Source organism: Centropristis striata, chromosome 22 (genome assembly GCF_030273125.1).
Source record: "Centropristis striata isolate RG_2023a ecotype Rhode Island chromosome 22, C.striata_1.0, whole genome shotgun sequence".
Lineage (NCBI taxonomy): Eukaryota > Metazoa > Chordata > Actinopteri > Perciformes > Serranidae > Centropristis > Centropristis striata.
Window position 1 is genome coordinate 7,052,955 of NC_081538.1, and position 20,151 is coordinate 7,073,105.

The window sequence follows — 20,151 nt, forward strand, 5'->3', positions numbered from 1 at the left end:
GGCTCTTTTAATGATTTAAAAAAAAATGTGATTACTCTATTTTTACATCATCCATTTTTTATTCATTATAATATTTACTTGCTTTTTATTGTATCCTTTCTCACTGTCAGTGATTTTTTTCACAACTGTGGAAAAATGCTAGAAGCTTTTCTGTTGGCCCTGTATTTTGATAATAGATGTATTGTTTAAATGATTTTCTATCCAATCTTTGGGTTTTGGGCTGATTAAAACAAGTCTTTAAAGACATCACCTTGGAGTTTGAAAAACTGGCATCGCAATTTTCAATAAAAATACAGTACAACATCTGTGCCCAACAGAACAACCACAGGAGCCCTTTCCGATTTTAAAACTTGCATCTACTCAACCAGCCACCTCATGTTTTCCAGAGGTATCACTATCCAAGCTCCCTGACAAGATTTTCCCGCTCCCCCATGTGAGTTTGACAGGACTGAGATCTGCCCTCCTGAGATTCACCATGATGTGAATGACATACAAATGTCAAACAGGAGCTGGAAATGTTAAATATGCTTACCATGACTGATGTGTTTGACAACTGTAAAAATAAATTAAACAATAGAACGGCGCTGACAGGAAATCGTCGGTGGCAGAAAACGCCGTGAACAGCCATGTGATCTCACATACACACACACACCAGTTGCGCATGATATTTCCAGTGTAGGAATAGCACACTACTGTATTAGGAAAACTTACAAACATGAATCACTGTGGCGACAAACCATTCTCCGTACAGATTTCTTTTATAAATAGGGAAATGCTTATTGTGCGCACACACACACACACACTCACAAACAAGAATTACACACATATGCTGAGTGTTACACACACACACCATAATTGCACAAACACCATGTGGTCTCCGAAACAGCAAATTTCAGTATCAACACAAACTTCAGTGCTCAACAAAGTTTACTAGACTGAAACATATGCTGGTTTAAGGTCTGCAATACGCTCCACTTGTTTTTCTGTGATAACTTTCATCACCCAATCAAACCAGAACACACTTGGTAGCAGGACAGTGAGTACCAAAACAGTTGCTATTGGATCTTCAAAACCAGAAATAAAAGGGGAAACTTCATCACAATACATTGTGAAGTCTTGATTCAAAGCAGGCACACAGCACATTGGAGCAAAGTAAAAGGCATGCAGCAGCACAGTGTGGGAAAGGAACATAGATTTAAATAAATAAAGATATGGGAGATGCATAATGGACATTTTCAGGCCAGGTGTGGATGAGGTATGATCTTTGAAATCATGCCTCTAAAATCAGATGTAAATGTATAATTAAGTGCTGTATATGGGGATGTCAACATGGAATGGCAAAGCAAAAAAGCAGCATTTCCTGTGAGTGATATCCACAGAGTATTTTTTTAAAAACATTATCAGAGCACCTGGGTAGCCGAGTGATTACAGCACATGGCACATTATTGTAACTTCCTAGGTGTGATTCTGGCTTTGGGACCTTTGCTGCACGTCATACCCCTCTCAAATCAAATGAAGACAAAAAATCAAATAAGGGCAAAAAATGTGATAACAGACAACTGTACTAATCTCCAAGTCACTATGGGCAGAATTCAGCCTTTGTTGACATGTCAAGCTGCTGAAGACTCACAATGTTCACCTTCACCACTGACAGCCAGACAACTGTTAACTTTAGACTGGTTTTACTACCTGGTGTGTGAGCCCTGGAAATATATGACTGCTGCTCGCAGATTATAAGCCTGGCTAACAGCCTTATTGGATAACTACTTTAGTTGACTTACTTGTTGACACTGATTTTCTGGTTGCCTGACTTGATTGATATCTTAATGTCTGTTATATGTCTGTTGGCCTTACTGACTGGTTATATGACCGGCAGGTTAATGGGTTTGTTGACTGACTTAATTCAGCACATAGGTTTGATAAGCTGACTCAGTGACTGGATGCAGCACTACATCATTAAACTGACTGAATCACACAGTGACATCATTACACAGTTGCAGTCAAAAGCCACTTTGGTGAAAACCAATGATACCTGGTGAAGTTTTATCAGGGAACAGAGCCAGCCACTGTTGGCTGCTGTTCTAATAAGGGAATCTCAGGTTGCTATAACCCCAAGTCTCATGAGATGATGGGAGGCCAGCTGAGGTAGTCAAAACACTTGCAAATGTGATTAATGCCAACAATATTGTATGAGAAACAACACTTTTAAAGTATTTGAAAAATGCAGGCCAATTCTGTCAACTGCAGGCCAAACTGTCTTTCCATTTTATTTTTGTTCCTTATAACCCACTTTGTTATCTACACCCATGTCCTAGTTATCCATTCATATTCCTTCTCAAGGTTAGACTGGCCATCTCTCTGTGTTAGAAATACTCATGTACTGTGTAGTAGCGTTAAGAGGGCTGATGGTCTGAACTCATTAATTAACTTCACAACACATTTAGAGTAGAAACAGCTCTACAATCTGAACTTACACTGAGCCAGGTTCTATGTCAATATGCAATGCAAATTAACTTTCCAGTCAAACAATAATATCATAAAATAACAGCTGCATACAGGTTCAAAGTTCCACCAATGAACCTTAAAGTGAACTTTATACGTAGGGCCTCCGGACCCAGGTCTTTTTGGGGAATCTTTATCGATAATATCTTTCTGGGTGCAGGTAGCAATCACTATTCTTTGGTTTTAAATGCACCTGTAGCCTCAATGGATATGCTACCTTACTGCATTTGCAGCCTTTTTAATAAAGCACAGGAAGTGGACACTGCCATCTAGATGAAAATTAAAGTAGATGCAAACATATAGCTAAGAAACATAAGAAATTGTTAGGCAAGATTAAATCAGTAAGTCTAATTAAATTAAATAGCACCAATCAAGATGATATATTTGCACTATAACTTATTGCAATACACCCATAATGATGCAATTAAGTTGTGCTGTCTGAAAGCTGACTTTTATATTTGAATGCTTACTACAGTCTACCAATCCACCTGTATTATTGATAAAATATAAATTGCTTCTTTCCCTCCACAACATAACCCTGTAGATGACTCCCATGCTGACTGAATCTTCACTTTCTAGTTTGAGATTTTCGGGACTTTCTGCCTCGTGAATAAGTTCTCTGAGCTCTCGTGGATGAAACCATGCGCAGTGCCCAAAAGCGCAACAGCAACAAATAAAACGTTCCTGGATATAAACGCCCTGCTCATCTCCATATACCACAAACGCGTGGCGCGCTGTGGATGTAACAAAAAACGACGCCAGTGTCCGAAACATAATCCAGCCTTATTCTCTGTGCTGTTGATGAAGGCTTTACGGTCGTAGCATCACGATCCAGTGGGAAGACGTTTATCCACACACGAGCGACTCCACAATAGCCACATGCACCGAGCACCATGAGGGAAGCACCGGACGGATATACTCCTCTTCGGCTGGCCTGTCGAGCCCTGAAGCAGGTTTAACCAGAGTGTGTACGCATCCACTTACGCATCCCAGGCAGGGCGAAGGAAACCTAACCATCCCGAATAAACTGCGCGATCTTCCGTGTTGATACTGAATCTCAAGTCGGTGCACTACTGGAGAGTGGAAGCGCACGGCGATTGTTGCCGCCCGGGTCCGTGTCTATTGGTTCCCTTTCAGCTGGGGCAGCGTCAGCACACACACACAGTCTCCATTTGCAACTCCATCGCCCCCCATGGGCGTGCGAGGCCGCGGGCTGTGACGCAAATGGCACTGGGTGATTTGCAAATGACATATCTTCCTAATTCAGTGTCGTCGCCACGGGGACTGGTCCAATTCACAAGATATTACACACAAATATCTATCCGATGGCGAGTGACGAGTAAATAAAGGCGGATGAGCAGTTCGCTCTACGGGGATGCGGTTGCATAACTCAGGAAACTTAATAAAAATGTGCACGGAGCGAGCGATGTGCAGTCTCCATGGCTGATGTTTTGTCATTGTTTCGATTTGATCGTGATGGCCTGTACCATAACACTCAGCACACGATCAGTCCTCGACTTTTGGCCACAGGAGGAACCAAGCAGAGCGTATACACAGGGAACCGAGTGGCCTCGCTATGGTGGATGTGTGGTGGCCAGTGCTAGGACGCATGCACGTAGCTGACGGGGAAAGACAGGACAGCCGGAGTGGGACTTAGGACCGCATTCACAGGCCATAAAGGGCCCACATGAATACTATTGTGCTCTTTTATCCAAGAGTCCCCAACTATTTACAAAAGGTTGGCCAACACACACAAAAAATATCGCGGCGAAATGGTGGCGGCGGTTACAGCAGCTGCCACTGTGCTCTGCGCAAAGCAGCAGCACAATCATTGCGCAGCGCCGGACTTCCCCAGTTTTGTGCAAACTATGTGATTCGTCCAAAAGACTTTTATTTTTATCTCATTCAGGCTGTCCCCGTCTGGCAAGCAGCGAACCAGAGCGCAGGGCAGTCGCCGTTCTCATGGCACGATTTGCATCGCCCCCATTATCCCCGAAAATCTCTTTTTACACGGTTATATTGTCAGCCCAAAAAACACTATTTTGAGCAACAAAGGGACAGCTTGACTTGATCAAAGGAAAAGCCAAGTACAAAATGCACCTTTCAAGCCGTAAAGAGAGGCCCCTCATAACGATTGCAGCATGGCAGGGGAGTGCGGCGTAAAAACGAGCTAACCCGAATAAAATACACACAAAGACAAGGTGCAGTGCTCCCAAAAATACGTCCATCACCACCCTGGTCATAACACTAAACCATCCTTTGTCATTTGGATTAGCATAGAGCCGGTGTGGATGGCATTATTATGAATGTAAAACGCTGCGTTTTGCGGCTCCGTGCCACCTTTTCCAAGAAGCAGCTTGGCGCACAGGACCGGTGACCCTTCCATCTTTGCGCGTCCTTCTACCGAGCGAAATCATGAACTATCTCACGTTTTGACCATTAACTATTGAATAAAACACATTGCAGTAGGTGATTTCGTCTTTAAGGGGGTCAACGCTACGTGTAAAGGCTGCTACAAGTCTCTGAAACTATTCCTCTCCCCACCGCGGCCAGGCAGAAACAAGAGGGCGATGACGCCATTTTCTGCAAAAACAACCATGCTCGGGAAGCCAAAGCGAAGGAGGTTTAACCCGCTCCGCAGCCCTCCAGTCCTGCTGAAACGTATTAAAAACAAGTCCTTACCTTCTATTTGTTGGATGGGTGGTGGAATTGTGTGTTTGAGAAGGTAAAACTACGCGGTCGTGGCTACTTCGAGTCCGGAGATTGTTTATTTCGCCTCCCAGCGTCCCCGGTTCACTCTGAACAAGTTCGTCTGCGAGCCGCTGTCTTTGTGCACCCAGAGGAGCCTCTCAGCATTAAACCAGTCTCTGCGCAAAGGTGCACCCTCTACGTCCGATTTCAGCTGGAAATGTCGACACTTTAAGGCGACATTGCGAAAAAAGGAATCATTTGTCCTCTTTTAATTAAAAAAAAGTTGTATTATTTTCCAGCTTTTAACCAAAGGCCACGGTTGTAGCGCTGATTTATCCCCCAAAACGCGCAACCCTTTTGAGGACACAGAGCTCTCCACAACAGTCCCCGACGCAGGGGTGGATACTCCCTCCCAAAACTCAATAGGTTTTACAACAGATAAAATACTTTTATCACCAATTAAAGAAATTACATACATACTTATTGACAAGACTAACAAGCAGAGGACTCAGCTCAAAGTGATATTCACAAATTTGTGGCTACAAGTAAGTGGCACTAACTTATTAAAAATATACACATTTTTATATTTTATAGGCATATAATACTCTAGGGATCACAATTTTCTCCAGAACTGAGATTCAAAAGTGGAGACTCATTTGACAATTGACTAAATTTAGTAAACTTTCCTCAGAGGAACCACATCTGAAAAGTTTGTTTTCCTTGTTTTAAGCAATTAAACTTAGCCAAAATCACTTCCTGATTCCTGTGGAAATCAATGTTAAATGAACTACAGCAGGGATGGGCAACTTAAATGCTGGAGGGGGCCACAATTTTTCATGGACACTACCACAGGGCCACATATAGCACAGTGCACTTAACCAGATATGATGAAACTGCAATTTTAAATATGTTTACAGTGCAGTATCTTAACATATTTCATGCTCAAATGCATGTTTAACAGTATAAATAGAAATACAAAAGGTTTGAAGCAAATAAAAAATAACCACTTACAGTGATTTTTTTTCAGCACAAGAACAGCAGACCAACATTAATTGCAAGAAGTAATTTTGTGCATTTTTACACTGCACTTTTAAGATTTCATGCTCAAATGCATGTAGTTGTACTGAGGGCCACTTCAAGTCAGAGTGTGGGCCGTATGCAGCCCTCTGGCCTCCAGTTGCCCATCCCTGAACTACAGTATCTCTCATGCAAATGCAGCATACAGTCAAATGAAAAGGGAGAAAATAAAAACAGAGTGAAAGATATACGTAAAGAATATATGGACTACTGCACTTTATTATCTTATTTCAGTTTCCACATCCACACCCCACTCTGTGGCTTCACATATCATTCTTAACATATTTTTCAGAAATTCCATGTATATTCCAGCAGATATGTTCAAAAACTGCCAGCTTTCCCTGAGCAATGTATGTTAGCTTTTTTTTATCACAACACATGTTTAATTTTTAATTTATTGATTCATTCTTGGTATGTTCATATTTTTCAGTGTAGTAGTTGTTACCAGCAGTTTTAAAGTCTTGGAGGTTTGAAGCCAAATGGTCTCAAGAATAACTATGGCTGTTAGCAGTAAATAACAGTTACTGTCTTTTTATATCTTATGATACTTTTTAAAGTGTATCTTAAGTGTTATTTTCCTTTTTTTGGTATACTTCTATAGCATGCTATGCCATTTGTTTTTGTAACTCAATTGTTTGGGCATCAACAGGATACTTTCAAACCAGACAACAAGCAAGAGAGTCAAACACACTACCTGGTAACTAATTATTATTGTGGACCCACTTAAGTCCCTCCTAGCACTCCTTAACAAAACTAAATTCATAAACATGCTGATTCTAGTGGTTTTAGTCTAATTTCCAAATCCCATTATGCAGAAAACAGAAGGCCAAGTAGCACTAAGTCAATCAATACACAGTCAATCAACAGACACATGTTGGCCAACTGTGAATATCATTAATTATTATTATTATTATTGACTACATGTAAATAAGGATTCACATTAGGATCACACAACTTTGCAAACAAACGTAGAAGCCTTCACAAACCTATTTAAATGTTTTATAGTGTTTTGCTAGGGATTATGGTGACACGTGGATTCATAAAACGGTTAATTAACGGTTAGCCTCGCTGCTAATTTAAAGCTAACGGTAGCTAAATCAATTTAGCAGTAGCTAGCATAAGTTAGCTAAGAAATGTATGTCTAATAACTTTTTGGACTTACTTTATTTCCCGTAACAGCAACTTTTCATTGCTTACAAGCACAACCAACGACGTCAAAATATGAATACCATAATGTTTTGTGATATTGTAGTTTAATATAATGACAGGTGTTGGGATAAAAATCAACTTTTTGCAGGTTCTCACGAAAGCTAGCTAGCTTAAATGTCACAGCCTAGCAACAGTGACAAACGCAATACAGCTGTTGTTAGGTGGCCCCACAGATTATTTGTTTTATTTATTTTTTAATCGAATAACAACACTGTTTGGGGACCAAAAAACTGTTTAACAATACATTTCATGCTAGAACAGAAAACTCTTACCTTATTTCCAGCTTAGTGAATTAAAAAAAAGAGTTTGGTCCATCACCTTATTAGCTGAAAAATTAAAGAAATTTGAATTATGCCACAGAAATGCACACCTTTAACTGCATAACAATTTAGCTCACTATAAATTCACTATCTAAAGTAAACAAGCTCTGTATAAACCAAGATTTAAAGCTACATTTTGCTAACTAACTAACCTATGTTTTTGTGTTCATGGGAAAGTATCAGATTGGTTAAACTCATTAAAAACAGCTGGCTGAAACATTTGACAGTCACCCTGTTAAAATAATCGCCTAACTCATTTTTTCAAGTTTTGCAGGAAACACAAAAAACTTCACCAAAAGTGTAACATATGACATTTATTGATCATTTCACTCAAAAAAGGATGTAACAAAGGATGGCTATTGGCATAGTAATAACACTGTGTGTAAATTATGTAACTTAAGAGAAATAAATGACTTAGGCAATTTTTTGAACATGCCTTTGTGACTTAAGCAAGATATGGTAACACTTTATTTTGAAGGTGTCTACATAAGAGTCACACAAGCCTGTCAGAAACATGACATGACAAGTATCATGAGCATTAATGTTACTTCAAAGTGTCATTAATGTTCATGACACATCCCATGTCATGTTTATGACACACTCATGTCACTCTTATGTAGACACCTTTGAGTAAAGTGTTACCAATATAAGTGTCAACAATAAAACACTGATAAACTAAACTGATAACTAAACAATCTCCCTCTAGCTCTTCTTTGCTGGGTTCTTATCTGATGCATATGAATGTGGCAAATTGTCAAAGAAGTGATGATCTTAAAGGGGTAAAATCACATGATCTGATCAACTGAGGATGTAGGTGATTTCACCATAGGTGGGAGATGACTTAGGCAAAAAAAAAATTTTTTTGACAAAAAAATGACTTAGACGATTATTTAAACAGTGTGACGAAATGTAAGATGATGGTGCAGGTGAGTGCATGCAGGTGGGGTGGAGGTGAAGTGATGGAGAGGAGGATGATGGGGTAAAATTTGGATTTGCAATGCCATGATTAAAGCTTTATAAGTAAGAAAGGGAAAAATATGGCTGTGGTCAAATAATATAGCTTATAAAACCTTATTAGTGCATTAGGGAAATGCTGACTTAACAGTTTTACAGAAGTAATGGGTCATTTTCCTCATAACATGGCATCTTGTGGACTTCTGTTCAAACAATAATGAAAGCTCTTACAGAGGTAAACATTTATTTTCAGTATCAGGGTTTCTGAAAATGAAGCAACTACTTAGACAAAAATACCAACATGGCCTATGTAACAAATGAAGGCCCATTCTGTAGCATAGTTTGAAGGCCTATAAAGATTGCAGTACTATAAATCTAATATGAAATCAACTTCTCCTTTAACTGGAAGTGGTACAACTTTTTATTTTAATATGATCTTAAAGTGTATAATAATATTAGATGTACAGTATAATATAACAGAAGAAGTGCAAGTAAAGCCATTTATCCAGCATAATAGTGTAGAAGTCATTATTAGAGTTTTTCAATTATAATAAACATTACATATTGCTAAAATGGTCAGTCTTGGCAGCAAATGCAGCATACAGTCAAATGAAAAGGGAGAAAATAAAAACAGAGTAATTAAAAACAGAGTGAAAGATATACGTAAAGAATATATGGACTACTGCACTTTATTATCTTATTTCAGTTTCCACATCCACACCCCACTCTGTGGCTTCACATATTTTTCAGAAATTCCATGTATATTCCAGCAGATATGTTCAAAAACTGCCAGCTTTCCCTGAGCAATGTATGTTAGCTTTTTTTATCACAACACATGTTTAATTTTTAATTTATTGATTCATTCTTGGTATGTTCATATTTTTCAGTGTAGTAGTTGTTACCAGCAGTTTTAAAGTCTTGGAGGTTTGAAGCCAAAGGGTCTCAAGAATAACTATGACTGTTAGCAGTAAATAACAGTTACTGTCTTTTTTATATCTTATGATACTTTTTAAAGTGTATCTTAAGTGTAATTTTCCTTTTTTTGGTATACTTCTATAGCATGTTATGCCATTTGTTTTAGTAACTCAATTATTTGGGCATGTCATCAACAGGATAATTTCAAACCAGACAACAAGCAAGAGAGTCAAACACACTACCTGGTAACTAATTATTAAGAAAAAAAACTGCATCAGCTAAGTGGCTCAATGATGGTAAATGTAAACACAGTAAACAACCCCATTAAATGTAATTGGAAGCCTACAGTTAGAGCTCGAATTAAGAGTTTATGAGTATAGTTAAGAAAAGTGTTTCACTTAAGCTGCTATGCTACTTTACTCTTTGATTTGGACCCATTGTGAACTAATTGATGCGTTACACCTGCTGTATAAGATCCTTCTTCAACATTTTGAACCATTCACAAAAGTAAGCTAAAAGGTTAGGCAGCTTTCGATAGAGATCACATTTAAAATTATACAAAAATGCTCCACATGCCCTCACCAACATCAATAAGAAAACACTCAACTCATTGAATGCAAAGTGAAAGTGGGGGAATTTGAGAAGTTCTATAAGAGTTATAATCCCTGCCAGCTCTTTCCTTTCGGCTCATGAGAGCTCACAACAAAAGGTGCCCACCACTATCGCCTATACACAATTAACTAAAGCACCAGCATTATTCCATTATCATAAGAATGCTGTTTGCAATGGGGGGAGAAACTCCTCGGCATTCATGGACGTCTCCGAATAGAGCCGAGAGCTTTTATCTTCTCAATTACATGCAGGCTGCATTTATCACAAAACCTAGTGACATGTTTGGACACTTTTTTTGTGCATGACAAATAATTTGTTTATGCTGCTAATTTAAAAAGCCTGTTTATAATTAGAGCATGGGCTACAAGTAGGCCTTGTCTGGAGGGACTGGGGAAGATGCGGGAGATTACGGTACAACTTAGGATCCACTTAGTAAAATATACACAAGATGAACAGATTAGACTGAAAAAACTTTTGTTTTTCCCTATTAGGCTTTCGAATAGGAGTAAATATCATGATTGAGAAATTTGTAAATGTTTTGAAAATCCCACAACACTCAGTTTTCTTACCATTTTCAGTATTTTCATTAAATATTGCTGATATTTTTATGGTTGTGTGATTGGCAGTCGTGAGGGTAGCTGCTGTGATTATGAATTCAGCGGACAACCTGTGCAGTAATTGTTCATCCCAGCTGGAGCGTCTGAATAAATGAAGACTAAATAAGGGTCGCTGCTTACTTTGAGGTTAACATAATTTGTTCTGCATTGCTTTTCGTCCTGAGTGCTTTTGATCTGATATGTGGCTGATGAGATCTCGGGTCGTGCTAGAGGTAACTGACCACAAGGTGTCAATGTTGTTGGGAGTGTGTTTTTCTCTCATTTCAGTCCATTAATGTAAAAAAAAAAAGGAAAGCAGCGGGTAGAAAATGTCTGCTGGATGTCATGCTCAAATAAATCTAATTGGATGTAGCGATTTGTCTGGAGAGCAGTAATAGATGGCAGTAGAGCCATCTGTACAGTACATGTAACTACAGCCACTGCTTCAGTGCCAAAGCAGTCCCTACTGAGGCTTCTGTATTCCAGATTTAACACATACATAACCTCTTTAGAAATGCCCTAAAACTGCCCAACGTAATAGTAAACGGATACAATGCAAACAGTGTGTTTCAGGCCAAATCTTCCATCTCTGAAGAAAAATAATGTTTGGCCAGGGTGCAGGCATACAAGTGCCATCGTAGCGCGCCGTGCAGAACAGCGATCATGAAAAAATAATGCAGCAGCTCCTTTTGTGGGAAAATTCCCATAAACTCCAGCCTCAGATGTAATCTGTGCAGCGACACATCAAAGGTGTTGTGAGTGGGAGGCCGCAGTTTATTTTACTTTCGTGTGAAATTTAACTTTTCTTCCTGCCAACTGAGATTCAGTTTCTTTCTGACCTTTGTCTCATGCCATCTCCTTTCCTCAGATAAGATAATTACCATGAAAAAGGCCAAATGGGTGTCTAGACTGAAACTACAGGAACTTCACTGTGATTATAATTTCAATCAAATGGCTTAAAGCTGGCAGTCTATTGACATTTTTTTACACAATCCCCAGCCTGAACTCTCACAAATCAGAGGAAAACATCAACATTTCGGTGAGGGCATACTGTGATTATTACATTTTTCCTTTGGGCCTGTTTCAGGAAGGTTGACTTTGTTCTTTTATTAACTATTTGAGTAAAACCTGGAACATGGATTAGTGCAAAAAAAGAGACATGTTCTGTTCAGTAAAGCTGTGTCATGACAGCAGATGAAGCGACTTAAGGGTCAAAAGTTGACAAATGTCTGTCTTAAATTCAATTAAATGTTTTCAAATGAGATCATGTAACTTTTGAAAGAAGAAATAGCTTATCTATCTTACACGTTGAAATGAAAAGTTAAATTCATTAGCAATAAAATGCAGTCCACAGAAATAGAATAAGATCTGAATGGATTTCAATTTGAATCACCATAACAGGATATTCAGAGCAGCGGCCATTTCTATGTGTACTGTACACTGGTGGCCACTTCCATATAAATTTCAGTATAAATGGACCCACATGAAGTCGCTAAATACCTATTAGATGAGGTTTTGCAGTAATAACCAAACAAGCTGTAAACTAAATAAATAACATTTAACAACTTAGTGCTTCATGCACTCTAGACTTGTATCCAAATTTGAATAAGCTATTTGGAAAACCACGATAATGTGACGGAAACATATTTTTTCTACCTAGTTGCTCATTATTATTTAGGAAAAAAATCCATCCTCATCAACAAGTTTGTGTGTTAGGCATTATGTTTCTTGAAATGATGAAAGTACAGTATGAAGATGTAGAAATATTCTTGATTATTAACAACACTCACCGGCCACTTTATTAGCTAACACAGCTATTCTCAATTGGGGTCGCGAGATGATTTCTGGCGGTCGCCAAATCATTTTGGAAGTCAGCTCTGTCTCCACTGTGTTAAAGTGTTCATGTGTTTTAGTCTTTTTTGGGTCATTTTGTGTCTTTTTTTTTATCATTTTGTGGTCAATGTGTGTCTTGTTTGGTCATTTTGTGTCTTTTTTTGGTCATTTTGTGTCTTTTTTGGTCATTTTGTGTCTTTTTTTGGTCATTTTTTGTCTCTTTTTTTGGTCATTTTGTCTCTTTTTTTGGTCATTTGTGTCTTTTTTGGTCATTTTCTTTCTTTTTTGGGTGATCTGAACTGTGCGTGTGAGATTGTGTTCAGTGAGTGGGGGTTGCGGACAACATGCATGTTAAATTGGGGGTCGCGACTCAAAAAAGTTGAGAACTACTGAGCTAACAAGGTGTACCTAATAAAGTGGCTGGTGTGGTGTTCTGAATGTGTTGTCTGTTCAGAGATGGTCTTCTGCATACCTTGATTGTTATTTGAGTAACTGTTGACTTTCTATCATCTCGAACCAGTCTGGCCATTCACCTCTGACCTCTGGCATCAACAAGGCATTTTGGCTCACTGGATGTTTTCTCTTTTTCAGACCATTTTCTGTAAACCCTAGAGATGATTGTGCGTGAAAATCCTAAAGCCCAACAACCATGCCACGCTTAAAGTCACTTAAACTGACCCGTTAAGGGATAGGACTAGATACGTTTTTTTACTTCTTCCTACCCCCTTTCGAGCTTGCAGAAAGTGTCTGTTTTCTTCTTTTTGCTTTTTTGTTTTGTTTTTTTATTTATTAATCTATTAATATTTAAACTTGTTTTTTTTATTGCTTGCATGTTCCAAATAAAGACAATCAATCAATCAATCTCCTTTTTTCCCCATTCTGATGCTCGCTTTGAACTTCAGCAGCTCGTCTTCACCATATCTACATGCCTAAATGCGTTGAGTTGCTGCCATTTGATTGGCTGATTAGATATTTTTATAACAAGCAGTTGCGCAGGTCTATTAAATAAAGCAGCCGATGAGTGTATATGCCAAAATTAAATGAAGTTGATGTTTTTAAGGCAAACAAATTGCATTGCCAATGAATTTTTACCCCCCATATCCATATTGGTCCTTTAAAGCAGATGTATTATCGGTCACTGACTTTTTGAGTCCTCTTTCTGTTCTGTTACACTATGTTCTAACATTCACCATTATCCCATCATATTTTGTGGGGACAGCGGATCCTTTGCAGAAATAGCCTAGCTTTAACATTTATTACAAATACTATAGCACAGAACAGTATTTTCCCCATCTTTTTATGGTCAGCTGCAATCTCTTTATGTTCGTCGTGTTTCTTTTCTCAGTCTCTAGTCACCACTCTCTGGGGGTCTACACTCACATCTGACTCAGACTTGAGGACAAATTAGCTGTCCTCCACAACAGCAACAAGAAGCAATTTCAAGGGCTGAACAGAAGACAGTTCTCCGTTTTCACTTTTGGTAAAAAATAAAGATAAATAACTTTACTTTAATGTTAAGGAATCTTGGGTAAATAAAATCAGGTTACGAGAAAACATACATTTTATATCGTAATGTGCATTTATGTACGCAGTCACTGATCGCCATCATTCTAGGGATGATGATACTGACTGGATGGACACCTAATATTTTAAAATAAAAATGGCTGAGCAGACAACTCCAGATAGATGCTGTGCTTCCTTTCTGGATCAATCTGATGCACAGCAGACAGGATATGATCAGATTAATAAAGCTCTGTAATCCTATTTTCGGGCAAAACCTTTCTTGAGTTATATCAACATTTACTTACCAGTAATAACTAAAAAGATCAAAACCAGACTATGTTTTGAGGTTGATTTCCCCCCCCCCCCTTAAGTCAATTAGTTTTAACCTCCTGAGACCCAAGCTTTTGTTTGGTATGTATTGTTAGTTTCTCCTAGATATTTTGGATTTGTAGGACCTGATAAATACAAAAACTAAGCATTGTCTTTGAACAGGAATTCGTTTTTGAAAAAAAATAATGGGTCCATTTTACTGTATAACGCAATTAATTCACCAGTGAATAAAACTTTTTATTTCCTTACATTTACATCCTCTCATTTGAAGAATGATAGTAAAAGTCTATTCGTTTTCAAATGAATACTTCCTGATTAGCAGAGTCGGAACTTGTTGCTAATGCTAAAAATAGTCAAACTTGCACGGAACATCAAACTACAAACATTATTAAGCACAAATACACAAGTTTTAGCCGTAAAATCTGATCAGCTTTTGTACCTGGTCCACTTTTGTCTGGGTAAAAGCTGTTAATTGACTTTACCAAGATGCTGCCAGCTGATTTTTACACTGATTGATGTTTTGTTCTTATTCTAGAGCGCACAGTTCTAGTTAAGCAGAATTAAGTAAAAGGTCCAGAAAACCTAAAATGAAATGTCCACATATGAGGACGCAGGGTCACAGGAAGATAATGAATAATGTGTGAGCTCTACCAGAAAACACACACACATCTTGAGGTTTTTGATTGAGAAAAGATGCAGCAAAACTTTGGCTGGGGCTGTAAATTATGAAGAATCTAAAGGAAGGAATGTGTTGCTAAAGTTTGGTCCCTGTTCAGTATCATAAAAAATGCATTATTTATATTTCTCCTGACCTCATCATATAGATTCACAGGTAAGGACAAGAAGAAAATCACAGGAGAGCGTGGTCAGCCTTGAGCAAATGTCTGATTACTGCCGGCAGTGTCTTTCCATTTTGTTGAATGACCGCTGAGAGCAGAGGTGATGTCTCAGCAGCCTGCTCACCACTGTAAACAATAACAACATAAAATCAGAGCTATAAAGAGAAAAAGGCAGTAAAATGGCACCACAGAACAATTCCCCCCTTTTCCACCATGCAGTGCATTTCATGGACATTATTGAATTGTGTCTTTGTTGCATCATGACTGAAAGAGAAATTCGCTCCCCGTCTTGCAGGGGTAAAGGGCAGCTTCACCACCAGTGGGGTCTGATCTGGGATTCAACATCATGCTCAATGATGTAGAAACCAAGACAGATCTATGTGATTAAAAAACTGTATTTCTAACTAATAAGCTGCGAGATAATAAGCAGCGTTTAACGGTTGATAAAGGATGGAATAAAGAATTAGCTTAGCTCCGATTATAAGCACCAAGAGGGACTCCCCAAAGATCACTTGTTATGCACTTAATTACATGCTGCACAAAATGTGTTCTTTTTTTTTGTTTCATTTCCTTGCCGACATACAGTAGGTGGTTTTTCCTGCTGAGCTATAGCATCTAGAGAATAACTAGTGCTTTTGTGTTGTCAGCCTTTAGAACCGTTTTTGCATTACAAGTTTTCTGAAATTGTTTCCTTAAATATGCGATTAGGCATCATCTTATTCCAGAACAGAAATCTGAACATTGTATAAAGCCGAGTCCAAAATTCTTGTTTCATTTTGTTGACATATTAAAGTGAAAGGTTTTTACAGAAGGAATTTTGGATATGTCTTCTCATCACTATAAATCATAAAATATCATCAACAGCCACAGAAAAATCTACTTTCGATATGTTTTTAGGAATAAAATGTTTTATAAATCAGACTATGAATGATATATGAACCAAGCCTTCTGTAAAAGCCTTCAGAATATAGATAGGAATGAAACAGTTTGAAAGTTGTGTTTTGTGCTGAAGTGGATATTTCTGTCTCAGAGAATGGGAAGAAAAACTTCAGAAAATTGCCAGAATCACATGTGATTATTATTTGCAAGGCACTATGGGTGAAAAGGGTAAATATTTTCAATAATAAAGGACCTCCATGAAACTTCACAAGCATATTTCTTACATGAAGGCAACTGTTGAAGAAAAGTTTTAAGCTTTTTTTTGCATTAATATGATAAAGAGGCATTATCAATTGCAATTTTTGTGAATTTAGAAGAAAATTACAGACAGAAACACAAAGTGGCGAAAAATAACATGCATGCATTTTGGAAGTTTTCTTCTGTCATGGAAGAAATATCACCCAAAATCTAAAAACTGACCAGTGCATTAATAAAAACAATGTTTTTCGCCTGTAATGTTCCACCTTGATTCTTGTTAGATTACATGGGGAAAAAGATAACATATTGCATTGCGTTTTCCAACGCAACCTGACACTGATTACTAAAAACGGACAGCTCTCAAAGGGTCTACATGTGGCTTCAAGTCTCATTAACGTAACCTTGATTTTCATTCATATAAGTTTGCTTGTTAAGTCACAATCTATCACCAAATGAGGAATCACAATGGTGATTGAGCCTGTGACCCACTGAGGAAACTGCAGTATTACGAACTGGGTGCCTGAGCCGACATTCCCGGGAAAAATCACGATGCACACTAATTCCATGCCTGTATTCCATCATCAAGCAGTGGTTGGTCCACCAGTGAGGGTAGGTGGCGCTCACAGCAGACTCCCTCTTCAAATCTCTTGTGCGTGAAGCAACAAACTGATTTTCCCTCAACTGATTGAGCAACCCCTTTTTTTTAAAAAACACAAAATTTGAACAAAACAAAACATTTGATCAAAACATGAAAAAGTTGTGTTAACCACACAGCTTATTTCTATTTCTTTCTAGGTATCTGAAATTGATGAAATAAAGATGTGTAATTCTATGTTAGTTTTCAAGAAGACTTTAAAATCTAAAATTATCAAGTGTTACAATGAAATTTGATTGAATTTGATTTTTCAGTTTAAGGTATCATGTGTTTTGTAACAATGTGAATTACTCAGTTAATGTAATGTATATAATGTAATGTATATGCATGTAGATGGTACAGGAGAGGCAAAAATAAGCCTTGGGGCTTCAGCCTATTCCTTTTTCGGTTGCTGTCTGATGGATTATTTTGTAAAAACATTGTTTTATTTTGTTGTCTGTTTTTTTTTTTTTTTTTTTTTTTGGGGGGTTTTTTATAACCGAAATAAAGCATTCATATAGCATTCATATATATACTCTTTAACCCCTTGTAAAGCTTTTTAGACCCTATATACTAAGCAATAAATATAAAAAAATATATAGTATCTAACAAAAACCCATGGATAAAAACACTGACTTTCAGACAAGGGAAACAGAAAAAAATTCTAACAAATTTCCAGGTTTTATGACTCATTCCTGCAGCACTATCAGTTAAATGTGAATGTCTGCATGATTATATTTATCAGGTATTATAACCATTTTTGTGCAACTGCTATAGTGAGCTGTTATAGTAAAAATATGTATTTTGAAGATATTTAAAATACTTTTGAAGTAGAGTTGTATGAGGTACTTTAAAGCCACCAAACTCCAGTGACAAAAACAGTAATTTTCCCTCGTAGAACACAGGAGGTGCTGCTCTCCTGCTGCCTCGAATGATTAAGTTGTTTGTACTATTATGTGACTTTAGTGAATCCAAACCAACCTTTTAAAACACTAAAGTCACACAATAACATTAACAAACGAATTGATCGAGGCATCGGTAGACTGGCAACTCCTTCTGCGAGGTAAAATGACTGTTTTTGTCAATGGACCCTGGTGGAGTCAGTTTGTTTGTGTTATTGTGTGACTTCAGTGTTTTAAAGGTTTATTTCAGATTCACCAAAGTTACACAACAATACTGCCCTACAAAGCAAAAAGGCAGTAACTGCATTTTTGGTCAAAAATGAGTTATTATAATTTTCATGATTTTTAAGGCATCCTTTGTTATGTGACAAAACATCTTATCTCAAATGTGTCGTGTTTGGAGAAAAATGGTAGTCGTTTGTACAGTAACTAAACGGCTGGATGACAGGATAACTTTAAAGTCATTTTTCTCAGTTCTGCACTCTGCGTAGTTACTGCCTTTTTGCTTTGTAGGGCAGAATAGAAACAAGGCAGTGGTAGACCAGCACGTAAAAGCTTCAAAATTAGAATGTGAAAAAAAGTTTTAACCACAGAGCTCATTTCAGTTATCTAACAAAAACCCATTGAAAAAAACATTGACATTGAGACAAGGGAACCGGAAGAACATAAATTCTAACAAAAGTTTTAAGACTCATCCTGCAAAACTCTATTAGCTAAATGCTAATGTCTGCGTGGAAACATGATAATATTTACCAGGTATAATGTATCTTTATGTAGGTTTACTATATCTTATTTTTTCATGTTAGCATTCTAACATTTGCTACTAGCTAGCTTAAAAAGTCCAAGTGAGGCTGAGGGTAAATGTCAAGTATTGGACATTTAAACTTAACCCTTTGATGCACAACATATGGACAACACTTCTAATGCACAGCATGGGTCAGAAATGACTCATTCATCCAAATTTGATTTAAAATTAAATGACCTAATACTATAATAATAGTAATTTGTTTCAAATAGTTACTTTCCACACTCATATATTTAACATGTTTATGTATCATTTTGTCACACACATACAGTGTAACTGGAAGGTTTTCACAGCGCTTCACTCTTCCACATTTTTTTATGTTTCAGCCTTATTCCAAAATTGATTAAATTCATTTTTCCTTAAAATTATACACACAATACCCCCATAATGAAATTTTTTGACCCATGTTGTGCATAAGAAGCGTAGTGATACAAAAAGGGTTTTTATTCAAAAAGTAAGAAATGAAAAACAAAAAAGTAGGATGTATGATGATCAAAAATAAGTTGATTGAGGAAAACCTGGAATACTGAATGATAAAATGCATTTATTGCAAAAATATAGAAAATTAAAACCTCAGTCGGGTCACTTTAGACCCATGTTGTGCATCAAAGGGTTAACCCAAATGATGGTGCTACATGAATTATAAGAGGACTCGTGAATATCTCTTACAAATTGTATGGTAACCAATCCAATTGTTTTCTTTGCGGGAGTAATAGAAATTCTCAGATCTAAGTTGTTTGATATACTATGGTTGACTAATAAGAAAATAAGTAAATAAATAATAATAATAATAATACATATTTATTTGACATTAAGTGGCTATATATAGAGATACAATTTCTTATTTTGAAGTGTTGAGTATCAGGGGATAGGCCTAGATAAGTATTTTATACTTCAGCCTACTCCCTTTTTTTTCGAACCAAAATGATATAGGGAAATGTATATTGAAAATAAGTTAACTGGTTCTTATTTCTATCTTATTACTTAAACGGGGCAGATGCATGTATATGTATAGGGTTTTATATACTGTATGTGTGTAAATGTTTATGTTTATGTACATCTGTTTAATGGTGCCTATGTGAGTATGTGTATGAATATGTATATGCATCTAGCCTACGCTGTTGTAGTTTATGTTGTTTTGTTTTTTTCGGTTCGAAAAGAAGAATTAATAAAATTAAATTAAAAATTAAAAAAATTATTGTTAAGCCATTTCCCAAAAAGCCAAAAATCAACCTGTTCAGGGTCTGGGGTTCATCATAGTCAGTCAGATTGATCCTCTTCATCCAATAGCT

At 37.3% G+C, this 20,151-nt stretch overlaps 1 protein-coding gene across 1 annotated transcript in view; it reads right to left on the reverse strand.

Annotated features, from left to right (window-relative positions):
• Window positions 1–7,985, reverse strand: part of znf800b (zinc finger protein 800b) — a 38,550-nt gene extending 30,565 nt beyond the window's left edge. The window contains exons 1-2 of the mRNA XM_059325793.1: window positions 7,952–7,985; window positions 7,752–7,805 (exon numbers count right to left, since the gene is read on the reverse strand). The gene's annotated coding sequence lies outside the window, so the exon portion shown is untranslated. The remainder of the gene's footprint in view (window positions 1–7,751; window positions 7,806–7,951) is intronic.
• Between the last annotated feature and the right edge of the window lie 12,166 nt (window positions 7,986–20,151).